The 12,525-nt window shown below is 50.8% G+C and overlaps 1 protein-coding gene across 5 annotated transcripts in view; it reads left to right on the top strand.

The window, feature by feature from the left end:
- CLPB (ClpB family mitochondrial disaggregase) overlaps nt 1–12,525 on the top strand; it is a 140,694-nt gene that overhangs the window by 79,621 nt on the left and 48,548 nt on the right. The window lies entirely within an intron of this gene.

The following is a 12,525-nucleotide window of genomic DNA, read 5'->3' as shown; positions in this document are numbered from 1 at the left end:
TCCTGTCTTCTCCCCTGTGACCCGCAGAGCAAGGCTAAGGAAGCAAGGGAGAGGCTCTTACAGGCCATATTAAACTGGTGGCAGAGACGTCCTCCCTGATCCCGCCCTACCCATCTCAGGCCCCTTCCATTGCTCTGGATCATGACACCCTATTCTTTCCCATCGTTGCGCTTGTCACGATCTGAAATTGTTTTTCTTTGTTCAGTAGCTTTCTCTCTAACTTGTCTCTGAGCTCTCTGAACACAGGAAGCATGGCTGACATATTGAAGTGTCCCCACACCTAGTACAGTACTTGGCCCATAATAAGCACTCGGTAAATACCTGTTGAATGATGACTGCCCTCCCTTGGGTTAGATGGAGAGACATTGTGTGCCAGCCCCAGACGAGCTGAACCTGCCAGACCCCTCCCAAGCCCGCACTCTCCCACTCTTTCTTTCTTTTTTTTTTTAACAACACTTTTTTTTTTTTTTTTTTTTTTTATTTGACAGGTAGAGTTACAGACAGTGAGAGAAACCGAGAGAAAGGTCTTCCTTCCATTGGTTCACTCCCCAAATGGCTGCTATGGCCAGCACTGCGCCAATCCAAAGCCAAGAGCGAGGTGCTTTTTCCTGGTCTCCCATGTGGGTGCAGGCGCCCAAGCACTTGGGCCATCCTCCACTGCCTTCCTGGGCCACAGCAGAGAGCTGGACTGGAAGAGGAGCAACCAGGACTAGAACCCGGCGCCCATATGGGAAGCCGGCGCCACAGGCAGAGGGTTAACCAAGTGAGCCACGGCGCCGGCCCCTCTCCTACTCTTTCGTATCCCACTCCAGCCTCCCTTTGGGATAGTAAGAGAAGCATCTTGCCAGGATGTATGGAGCCCAGGCCCCTGAGTGAGTGCCGCTTATTCATGCCCTCCATGGCACTTTTTTTTTCTTCTTTTTTAAGACTTATTTATGGGGCCGGCGCTGTGGTATAGTAGGCTAAGCCTCTGTCTATGATGCTGGCTTCCCATATGGGTGCCTGTTTGAGTCCCAGCTGCTCCTCTTCTGATCTAGCCCTCTACTTGTAGCCTGGGAAATCAGTGGGAGATGACCCAAGGGTTTGGGCCTGCGTACCCACATGGGAGACCTGGAAAAAGCTCCAGGCTCCTGGCTTTGGATTGGCCCAGCTCTGGCTGTTGTAGCCATTTGGGGAGTGAACCAACGGATGGAAGACCCCTCCCTCCCTCCCTCCCTCCCTCCCTCTCTCTCTCCCTCCCTCCTTCCCTCTTTCTCTCTCTCTGTAACTGTGCCCCTCAAATAAATAAAATCTTTAAAAAAAAAAAAAAGGCATTCATTTGAAAGGCAGTGACAGAAACAAAGAGGTTGATCGATTGAGCTTCCATCCACTGGTTCACCCCCCAGATGGCCTCAATAGCTGGACAGGACCAGGTTGAAGCCACAAGCCTAGAACTCTGTCCAGGTCTGCCAGAAGATGGTAGTACTTGGGCCATCTTCTGCTGCCTTACCAGGCACATTAGCAAGGAGCTGAATTGGAAATGGAATAGACAGTACATGAGCTGACGCTCTGAGATGCTGGCATCATAAACTACGACTTAACCCACTGCGCCACAATGCCATCCTCTTCCTGCCACTTCTTGAGGGCCAGGTACACTCTTGGGGCTGGACGCCCGAGTCCTCATTGTTGGGTCATTCTTCATGGAACCAGAGGGCTGGAAAGGTCTCAGAGGTCCTCTTCGCCACTCTGGGCCCAGTGCCTCAGATAAGCTTCTTACCTTAGTGAAATGATTGGGTGAGGGGACTTCCCAGAAACTCCCAATCTTGCCACCTTCTATCAGCCACACACAAGCTGGCTTAAAACCCAGGCCCAGGCCTCTGCCCCCAGCCTACAAGGGTCTTGCCCCAGAGCGGCCAGGATGTGTCCTGGTGGGCGCGGACGACATGAAGGGTACTCTGCTTGGGGATGTGGTGCTGGGGCCTGGGATGAGCAATGCTTTTGGAGTGAGGACTCAAGAAGCAGAGGCTTAGAAAATGTTCCCTGGAACTATGCTTCTTACTTTGTCCTTTGGAAAGCTCTCTGACAAGTCATTTATAGTTAAAAGTTGGAGTATGCGCCAGGGGCTTCTCTCTGCCATGCCTTAAATCAATCAGTACTCCCAGCCATTGTGCAGTAGTTAAGATTCACACTGCCCCCAGCCTCCTAACAGCAGACGATTTGCTGTGTGAGGAGCCCCTCTCCCTTGCCTTCCAGATCGAACACCTTTGAAATGGAGAGGCAAGGGCCTTTTATGAGGCTCCCTGCACCCTACCCCCCAGGCCAGGGCTGGCCCTTTGAGCCGTTCCAGGGCCATGATTCCTGCCTGTTGACTTGGAACAGATGCCCTGAGCCCCCACCTTTACATTTCTCCCACCTGCCTTTTTAGCCACCATCCGTTACACCCCCTGCCCTAGCCTCCCAGCCGCAAGGGCCAAAACTATTAACCCACTAATTTCTCCCTCCCAGACCTGAACACATCGCCATCACTCAGGGCCTGCAGGCCTACCAGCTTCTGACCTCCCTCCGCCCCTTAACCTCCCCTGGTCTGCCTGTGTTTGTGACCAGCCAACCGAGAGGCAGAATCCTGCTCTCTTATCCTAGGGGCTGTCACCAGGAACATATCCAAAGTCTTTTGACCTCAGCTGACCTCCAAAGAGTTTGCCTTCCTGCCCCATCCAGCTTTCTTAGCCTGTGCTTGCCACTAGCTTTGCTGTAGCCGCTTAGAGGCTATGTCTGTGAGGGCCAAATCAGGCCTGGACACAGAGGCCAGCCTTACTCACGGGGTCCACATGGAACCCTTTTCCTTGAAGTTGCTTAGTCTGTAGGGTTCAGGGCCCCTAGGTCTTAGGAGGTTACAGTGAGGGGCCGGCATTGTGGTATAGTGGATAAAGCTGCCACCTGCAGTGCCAGCATCCCATATGGGTGCTGGTTCATGTCCTGGGTATTCTACTTCCAATCCAGCTCTCTGCTATGGCCTGGGAAAAGCAGCAGAAGATGGCCCAACTCCTTGGGCCCCTGCCACCTGCATGGGAGACCCAGATGTGGCTCCTGGCTTCAGCCTGTCTCAGCCCTGGCTGTTGTAGCTACTTGGGGAGTGAAACAGTGGATGGGAGATCTCTGCCTTTTCATTTCTCCCTCTCTCTGTATAACTCTTAAAGTGGGGGAGAGGGGAGTTACAGTGAGAGGAGGCAGCACCTCTTGCTCCCAGACCAGAAGTCCCTGCTAAGCAGGTAGCAGTGTCCCGTTGATGGTGGGAAGCGCTCTGGCCCATTAGGAGGCAGCATGGAGTAACAGAAAGAGCACCTCAGGCATCAGAGTCAGGCCAGTCTGCTTTGAATCCCTGTTCCCCCACCTCCTAGCTGTGTCACCTTGGACGTATTACCCTCACTGTGAGCCTCCGCTTTCTTTTTTTTTTTTTTTTTTTTTTTTTTTTTTTTTTTTTTTTTTTGACAGGCAGAGTGGACAGTGAGAGAGAGAGACAGAGAGAGAAAGGTCTTCCTTTGCCGCTGGTTCACCCTCCAATGGCCGCCGCTGCAGCCGGCGCACCGCGCTGATCCTGGCAGGAGCCAGGAGCCAGGTGCTTTTCCTGGTCTCCCATGGGGTGCAGGGCCCAAGCACCTGGGCCATCCTCCACTGCACTCCCTGGCCATAGCAGAGAGCTGGCCTGGAAGAGGGGCAACCGGGACAGAATCCGGCGCCCCAACCGGGACTAGAACCCGGTGTGCCGGCGCCGCAAGGTGGAGGATTAGCCTATTGAGCCACGGCGCCGGCTGAGCCTCCGCTTTCTTATCCCTGCTTCACAGGGGATAGTGTGAAGATAGTGCTGTCTGGAAAGACTCTGGCGGGGGTGTGGCGCGTGGGAGAGTTACCATTATGACTGTTACCCCGCAGCTCTGATCCCTCTCCTCCGCAGCACGGAGCCTGCGCTCCCAGCCATTGGCCTCTTGGCTCTGTCTGCCTACACCACCCCCGTCTCCCTCTTCTTGCTTGAATCGTCAGGTTTTTCAAGGCCTCCCTCCCTCAGGAACCTGTCCCTCGTTGTCTGGTCTGCTCTGATATTTCCCCTGAGCATTCACAGTGCTGGGGCTCGAGCACAGGCTGCTCCGGGCCGCTTCTTCATCCTCGGGAGGCCCTGTACCAGAGTGAAGGGAGCACGGGCTTTCAAATCAGACAGAGCTGGTTTTTAGACTCAGCCCTGTTAGGGGACCCTAGGCAAGCCATCTGCCATCTCCAAGGCCGTGGACCTGCTAGCTTCCTGAGACCGAGCAGGCAGACTGTCCCTGACCCGAGACTGCTTGATGTTCGGGGAGACAGATGTGGAGACAGGCCGTGACGGCAGGGTAGGCGTTCAGAGGACAAAGGGGAGGAAATGCCTTCTGCCTGGTAAGCAGGGAAGTCGCGTTAGTTACAAAAAGCTTCTTGTAGGAGAGGGTGCGCAGGCCTCCTCGGACAGGGTAATGGGAATGTACTGCATTGAATGCTCTGGAAGCATTTTGGGTGGACTGGTGCCAATCTTCTGCCCCAGCCTTCACAGAAAAATAAGTTCACAGTCCCCTGTGCTTTTCATCCTGGAAGAAGCTGCTTTTGTCTCTGTTGGAAGGCTGTGCTTCAGTGCTTGCTGTCAGAGTACTTCAGCCACAGTTTGCTCTCCAGAATGGGACCCCACTGGCAGATCCACCTTCCTTAGTCACGGCAGCCTTCCCAACCAGGGCTCCATCAGAAAACTGAGCTCCTCTGTGTTGTCCATCCTGTGTTCCCACCTGGATGCCTTGACTCCTGAGTTCTTGGTGCCTCTCGTTTCCCTTCAAGACTTTGTTTCTCAGGCTGGTGGAATTCTCTGTCCAGTCAGTTTCCAGCTCTCAGCCGCCTTCCTTCCGTGCCTTCCCCCTCCCCTGGGGTGTGGTCTAGGCTCACATATTGTACTGAGGTGGATTAAAGGCCGGGACTGTGCCTTTTTTGTCTCTGTCTCCATTACTACAGTGCCTACACACAGTTTAGCATGTTTCTGCTGTACCGTTAATCTCTAGAACCACTGGAGGCTTTCTCTTAGGACATATGCCCTTTGCCACCGGCCCACCTTCCCTTAGTGTCCCACTGTGTCTGGCTTCTTCGAGCTTCAGAGGTTATGAGCCCCCTCCTTCTGGTAGTCTCAGTGCCGCTTCCTTTTCAGCTACCAGCGCTCGCCTCAGAAACACTGGGGCTTTAGGAAACTAGTACGGCTCTCCCCAAGGCCTCTGCTGCTTCTCTCCAGCCTGCCTTTGTGGCTCTTCCTTGCCCCTGGCTCCAAGCACAGGGCCCAAGGTCAGTGTTAACCAGCCAGGATGAAATGAGGCTTCAGTTCCCCACCACCCTGCCTTAGGCAAAGAACCTTTCCAGCCCTGACACCTCCCTCCCTCAGTGTCCTGTTAGCCTGCTGTCAGCACCCAAACTCCAAGCTGCATTTCTTGTTCCACTTCACCGTCTGTCCGTCTGGCTGCTCTGCTAGACATGAGCAAATCAGCTTTGCCTCAGGCCATCCTCTGTTGAAAATTCTTTCTTGGATTCTCGGATTCTTGCTAGCAGTGTGGAGAAGGAGGCCGAGCCATAGCCTGAGGCCCAAAGTTCCAGCTCTGCTGCCAACTAGTCCTTTCCCCATTGGGCAAACCTCCCTCCTCCTCCATAAGACAGAGAAGTCAGGTGGCTGATCTCAAGGACCCCTCCAGCCCCAGCATCCTGTGTAACCCCTGGACAAGACTTTTCCTTCATTTATCCAACACTTACAGAGCATCTCTGCCGTCACAGGCCCCACGCTTGGTACCAGGGAAACACGGATGACCTAGACCTGGTCTTAGCCCTTAAAGAACTGGCAGTTCATTGATAATATCAGACATTTTAACAATGAAGTGCTCTCTGGTGTGTGAATGGAGCTCTGCAGAATGTGCTATGGGATAACAAAGAGAACTTTAATCAGGGCCAAAGGTGAGAGGGGAGAAGGGATCAGGGAAAGATGTGGGAGATGCCCACTGAGCCATGCAGGACTGTTGAGGTTTACCAGGTGGATGGGGGAGAAAGGCCAAAGGAGCAGCACGTTCAGAGGCGGGCGTGTAGAGCAGCAGGCTGTTTGGTCCATCACAGGTGGTTCTGAAGAGCTGGTTTACAGGATGTGGATGGAAAGGTCAGGCATGAGGGCTGGTAGTGAAGCTGTGTTGTAAGCTGTGTGAAGGAAGTGGGACTTGATCGGTCAGTGCAGAGGAACAGGAGAGGCTTTATGTTTAATGTGAAAATGTTTGAGCAGTTTACAAAATGTTTGTCAGCAGCTGAATGATACGTGTGGAATGCCCACACAATGGAATGAGGTACAGCAGTGGGAATGGATGAATTCTTGCTCTTCACAACAGCGTGGATACATCTCACAGACCTGACATCCTGCTCACAAGCCACACGTAGAAGAGTCCTTACTGTATGCCTGCCTTTGAAGTTTGAGTAGAATCAGTAGGCTCAGCTGGTAGGAGAGGAGAGAGGGTGCGGTCCAGGTTCCAGGAGTGGGGCTTGCTGGACGGAGTGCCCCGTACTGATGGGAGGGATGCTGGAGGGAGGTGTGGGCAGGACAGGGTGATCCCTAGTTCTGTCTTCAGCAGGTCTCTCAGTCATCTGTGCTTGCTCCCATCGTTCTTCCTTCCCTCTCTCCTCCTAGATTTTATGCCCCACTGGTAGAACTGCTCTCTCTCTTTTTCCTCCCATCTTTGAACTTTGTGACAAGCTCTAACCATAGTTAAACCCAGCTTTCTCTTCACTGCGTCTCTCTTTCTGAGAGCGGAGTATTGCTGGAGAAAACTCACACAGCCACGGTTACTAGACACCTCGCATGGATGACCATAAATCTCATACATTCAGCACTGCTAGCCACCCCACTACACTTCACCAATAAAATCACTTTCGTGCCGGCACCGTGGCTCACTAGGCTAATCCTCCGCCTTGCGGCGCCGGCACACCGGGTTCTAGTCCCGGTTGGGGCGCCGGATTCTGTCCCGGTTGCCCCTCTTCCAGGCCAGCTCTCTGCTGTGGCCAGGGAGTGCAGTGGAGGATGACCCAAGTCCTTGGGCCCTGCACCCCATGGGAGACCAGGATAAGTACCTGGCTCCTGCCATCGGATCAGCGTGGCGCGCCGGCCGCAGTGCGCTGGCCGCGGCGGCCATTGGAGGATGAACCAACGGCAAAGGAAGACCTTTCTCTCTGTCTCTCTTTCTCACTGTCCACTCTGCCTGTCAAAAAATAAAAATAAATTAATTAAATAAATAAATCACTTTCGTATTCGGGACCACGACAACTTTTTATACCTTCTTGTGTCCCCTCAAATTGCCAATCACTTCCTACCCAGATTTGCAAGCTCGCCTCCAGTTTTATAGAGAAAACAGATCTCAATTAAAAGGGAGTGACCACACACACACACACACACACACACCCACCCCATCCTTCCACTGGCTGCCTGTGACTATGCCTTCCTCCCTCGGTAGTGGAAGTTTCTAAGACCAGCTCTGCACTGGGTCCTGCCTCCTGTTGTGGTTCACTTTCTCAAGGGCGTCGCACCTCCAGAAGTCCTCTCCCTTCCTGAATATTTCCCCCACCTACCAGCTCATTTCGTCAGCATACAAACATGCCCTAATAGCACGCCAGGAAAAACAAGCCAGCTTGTCTATATATCTACCTCCAACTGCCACTCCGTCTAAATCCTCCGAAGTATGATCCATACCCACTCCGCTCTCTGGCTCTTGCTCCTTCCAAAGTCTCAATATCAGTGTGGTCTAAATGACATAACTGTTTACCCAGTTTTTCTATCCAGAAATCTCAGTCACCCTGCAGTTCTCTTTTTCTCACGCACTCCTAACCGTATCCTGCAGTAAGTCCTGTTAGTTGTGTCTCCAGAGCCTGTCTTGAATCCATAGCCTTTTAGCCTTTTCTGTTGCTGTAAGTCTAGGCCACCATCATCTCTCTTGGACTATCTCCATATTCTCCTGTTCCCACAACTTGCACTCATGTCCCCTGCACCCATTCTCGAAACAGGGGCCAGAGTGATCTTTTCAAAATGTTAAGTCATGTCATTCTCCTGAACGGAAACCGGAACTCCTTCCCAGAGTCTCCAAGGTCCTCAACAACCTAGACCTCTGCAGCCTCATCTCTTTACACGTCCACCCGCTCCCTCTTCTCCACCAATGCTGGCCTCGCGTTGTGTGGCAGACGCACCAAGCTCTGTCCCACCTTCCTCTTCCCAGCGGTTGGTTTACTCCCCCTCTTGGGGTGACTGCCTCATCATTCAGGTCTCGAATCAGTGTCCCCTCCTCAGAGAGACCTTCCTCTAACACCCCTGTCAGTCATTCCCGCAGCCACTTTGTCTCATAATACTCCATTTGTCATCTTCATGCACTTACCCTTCTCTAAGGTGATTGTGTTTTTGTTCATGTTTGTCACCTGTGTCCCTGCTAACAAGTAACACCTGCAGTCACAGAGACATAGTGTCTCCTAGAAGAAAAAATACAGTCACCACATGATAGGTGACCAACTAGAGAACCTGGGGGATCCCCTTACAGAGACATCTGTTGGGCAGTTAGATAAATGCATCTGGAGCTCAGGAGAGAAAGGGCTATAGTTATACAGGAAGTTTCTTGGGGCTGGCACAGGCTGCCCAAGTCTGAGTCGTCCGTGGAACATTGCTGAGCTAAAGATGCAGGGGCGCAATGGAGAGAACCTACATTTTAGATGTGAGTGTGAGAAGAGGAGCCAGGAAACCGAGGGAGCAGGAAAAGCAGAAGAAAGAAGGAGATGAGTTGCCTCAGTGCGCTGCTTCTCAAGCCCTCAGTGAAAGGCTTGTCTTTGTGGTTTGAATTTGCAATCTGTCATGGACCAGTGCTTCTGTAGATTGCAATAAATATCAATTATCAGAAAAATAATATTTTTAAAAGGCATGCAAAATGCAAGCCTAAATTTGTCATTAGATTCCACAGGCATAAACATTATTGAGACAAGTTGCTATAAAAGTATCCAGACACTCTCTGTTACTGTACTTATCTCATCGAGGGCTGGGAGTGGAGCTTGCCACACAGTAAGCGTCACTGCTGCACAGGGACTCCAGGCAGAGAAGGGGGACAGATGAGCAGAGCACGGGCTCTGCACTCAGGTAGCTGAAAGTTCAGTGGGGCAGATACCCCGGGATGTACACGGCCGTACTGCACGGCAGAGAGGTCAGCAGGTGCAGCACCAGTACTGTGATCTGCCCCGACTCTGCCATCATCACGACCCCCTCTGGCTTCATTTTGTCTCGAAAACTGGGGAGATCCTGTTAGATGATTGAACACTAAAGTTTTCTCATTATTTGGGTACAGATGCTAAAATTCCTCTGTGCCATCAGTTGTCTGAGCTCTTTCTTTTGGAGAGAATGAAAATATTTTAAAATTAGATTATGGTGGTGGTTGCACATTGCTGGAAGTACACTAAAAAAAACATTAAATTGTTCTTTAAATGTCTGAATTTTATGGTACGTAAATTATATCTCAGTAAAGTTGTTTTCAAAAGGAAAGAGAGAAAAAATTCTCCATACTTCTCAAAATCCAGAAAATACTGTCTGGATGGGTGACTGGTTGCCCCAGAGCAGGCAAAGCCAGGAGGCCCGCTCACCCCAGAGCTGGGACGGTGGCTAAGACAGTGCTGTGTTCAGAAGTATCCTAAAGGATTCTATTAAAAACATACCTGTAAATTCTCTCTTGTCCTCACTGGTCTTTTTATTGATTTCCTCTGTTCTTTTAACAAATATTCATTGCACTCTCCATCCTTGGGAAGCTTAAAATCTGGTGGAGAAATTAGGCAGATAATTACAATATTGCTAACTAAATTATTGGCTAATAACATAAGTATTATTAAGGAAGATTAGAGGGTTCTGTGAAAACCTAACCTAGTCTAAAGGGGTGAAGGAAGTCTTTACTGAGCCAATGGCATTTATGTCAAGACCTGACTGTGGATGTTAGCCTGTCTTTGAGCTTTGGGATGTCCTTTGGGTGGGGTGGTCTGTAGTCATCCAGAGGGACCCAGCAGTTCAGTCAGGGGTATGTCGGGGAGTGGAGGTGTTCTGTGCCGTTGTAACAGTATCAGCAGTCCACATGGTCGATCAGGCCTAGAAAGGGCCCCCAGGCACAGAGTCCTGCTTTAGCCCCTTGCTCGCCCCCAGGGAAAGGTCTATCTGCTTCCTGGCTCCTGTGCATGTAAAGGAGTCATTGCATGGTGAGAGCCTGGTCACCAGAGCCCATGCTCTCCAGAGCCACCTGCCATGCAGGCACCCGCATTTCATCAAGGCTTTAATCGGCTCCAAGCAGTCCTCAGATGAGCCTGGCTGGTATCCGGCATGAGCTCATCACCGCCAACAGTGGCAGCTGGAGGCCAAGGCTCCCCTGGGTGAGGGAGAGGTCAGCATAGTCTGGGCCAGGTCTGTTCTGTGTCCTGTGCTCTCCTCCACCTGCCCTCTGCCTGGAAACAGCCAAGTAGAACTCAGACCTGCCAAGGTGAGGCCCATTGCCCTGTGCCAGTCTGCCCAGGCCCCCTCCAGGCCATGTGCTCTGGGGCAGAATGCAGAGAGAAGGCCATACCACGAAGGTCAGGGCCTGCGAAATGGCAGCCAGGGCCCCATTCCAGGATCAGACTGGAAGACAGGCCAGAACCAGGGTTCCCTTCCCTTCTAGCAGTCATGTGCTCCCTTCTGTCCAGAAGCCTGGCAGTGTCCTGGGAAAAACACATTAGGGATGTTCTCTGTAGCCCTTCCTGAACAGCATTTTGGAAACAAATTCTTCTAAATATAGCAGAAAAGGGGGAGTTTGCCACTTAGACCTGTAGGAGGACCACCTGTGAACTAATGGAACCCTGTGCAGTAGCAAGTGCTGACTGGGCATCAGGGGACCAGGCACACATTTCTGGCATTGGCTCTACCTTGCTGTGAGACCTCAAGCAAGTCCTTCCCCCTTATGGGGCCTCAGTCTCCCCATCTGTAAAGTAAGATAGTTGGACTGCAATTTCAAAACTCCCATTTTAATATTTTGTGATTCTGAGTGAGTACTTGGCCCTGGTCTATCTTACTGCAAGTCTGAGTCTGCATATTTATCCAGCAACTGTTAATTATTGTCCTGCAGCTGACTACCAGCACCCCCATCCTACGTGTCTCTGATACATGCTGTCCAAGCATCTTGTATACTTTCTGTATCATCCTTACCACACGATGTAGTTCCAGCTTCATTTAATTAAAATAGCTCTCCTTCAGTACTCGGTGAGTTCCCAAAGGGTAGCGTCTGGATCTGTAGTGCTTATGTTCCCAGCATCTTGCACTTTCTTTAGCACATAATATGTATGTTAAGTGTATGTCAAATAAGTTGATTTGTAAGTGGTCACTAGTTATTAAGGAACTAGAAGAGAAAATATGCAGGTGTTTTCTTTAGACTGCCCCTTGTAAAGTGATAGTTTGGTGAAGATGACCATTTACAAATAAAACAGATTGAGAAGAGTGCTGAAGAGTAGATAAGAGGACTCTAACTTGAATGTCATCAAGTGCCAGAATAAGCAGCTGAGTGTAATGTATAGCGAGGAGTGGGGAGGCCAGGATCAGCACTGTAGAAGGCATCACAGAGTCCAACCCCGGAGGACAGGCAGAATTCAAGCAGGTGGAAGGGAGGAGGCAGCAACAAAAACGAACCTTGCATGCCATTTAGAGACTCAAAGAAAACTGGCCACCTACTGCATTATGGATCAGAGAAGCTTAGCTATGAAGGGCTTGGACAACACAGAGAACAAAATTTTGTAGTCAGTAGAGGGTTCCTGAAGTGACTGTCTAGTGTGTGTGTGTGTTTAGTGACCAGAGTGATTTCTACTTTAAAAATGTACAAGAGAAACTTCAAGCAGCACCAGAGGATGCCTACTAGAAAGGGAGGGTCCTCGCCACTTGCCTAGTCCTCCTGAGAGGCATCCCTTGTAACTTGCGTCTTCCTTGTTGCTGCCTCAGCAGGTTATCACTAAGGGCTTTAAAAAAGTGAATGTATTATCTTAGAGTTCTGGAAATGAGAAGTCCAGATGGGTCCCACTGGACTAAAAACAAGGTATCAGCAGAACTTTTTTTTTTTTTTTTTTTTTAACTCTTGAAAAGAATCAGTTTTCCTGCCTTCCCCAGCTTCTAGAGGTTGCCGGCATCCCAGGTCTGGTCACTTCATCCATCTTTGAAACCAGCCCCTTGTATCTCTCATGTCGCTGCTCTAATATTTACAAGGAAATACCCTTGTTGTTACACTGGGCTCATTCAGGTGATCGAGGATGATATCCCATTTCAGAATCAGTGGATCGGCACGCTTAGTTCTGTCTACTACCTTGGTTTCCTTACACATCCCCTAACATGTGCATAGGCTCCACAGATTAGAACATACACATCTTCACAGGGCTGTACTCTGCCTGTCACGTTCTCAGAGACATTTAGATGAGCTTTATTTTTATTAGTGTTTTTGAATC

Source organism: Oryctolagus cuniculus, chromosome 1, assembly GCF_051225735.1.
Source record: "Oryctolagus cuniculus isolate XC-2025 breed Fujian yellow rabbit chromosome 1, ASM5122573v1, whole genome shotgun sequence".
In the NCBI taxonomy this organism is placed as follows: domain Eukaryota; kingdom Metazoa; phylum Chordata; class Mammalia; order Lagomorpha; family Leporidae; genus Oryctolagus; species Oryctolagus cuniculus.
This window is presented reverse-complemented; position numbering and strand designations above follow the sequence as displayed.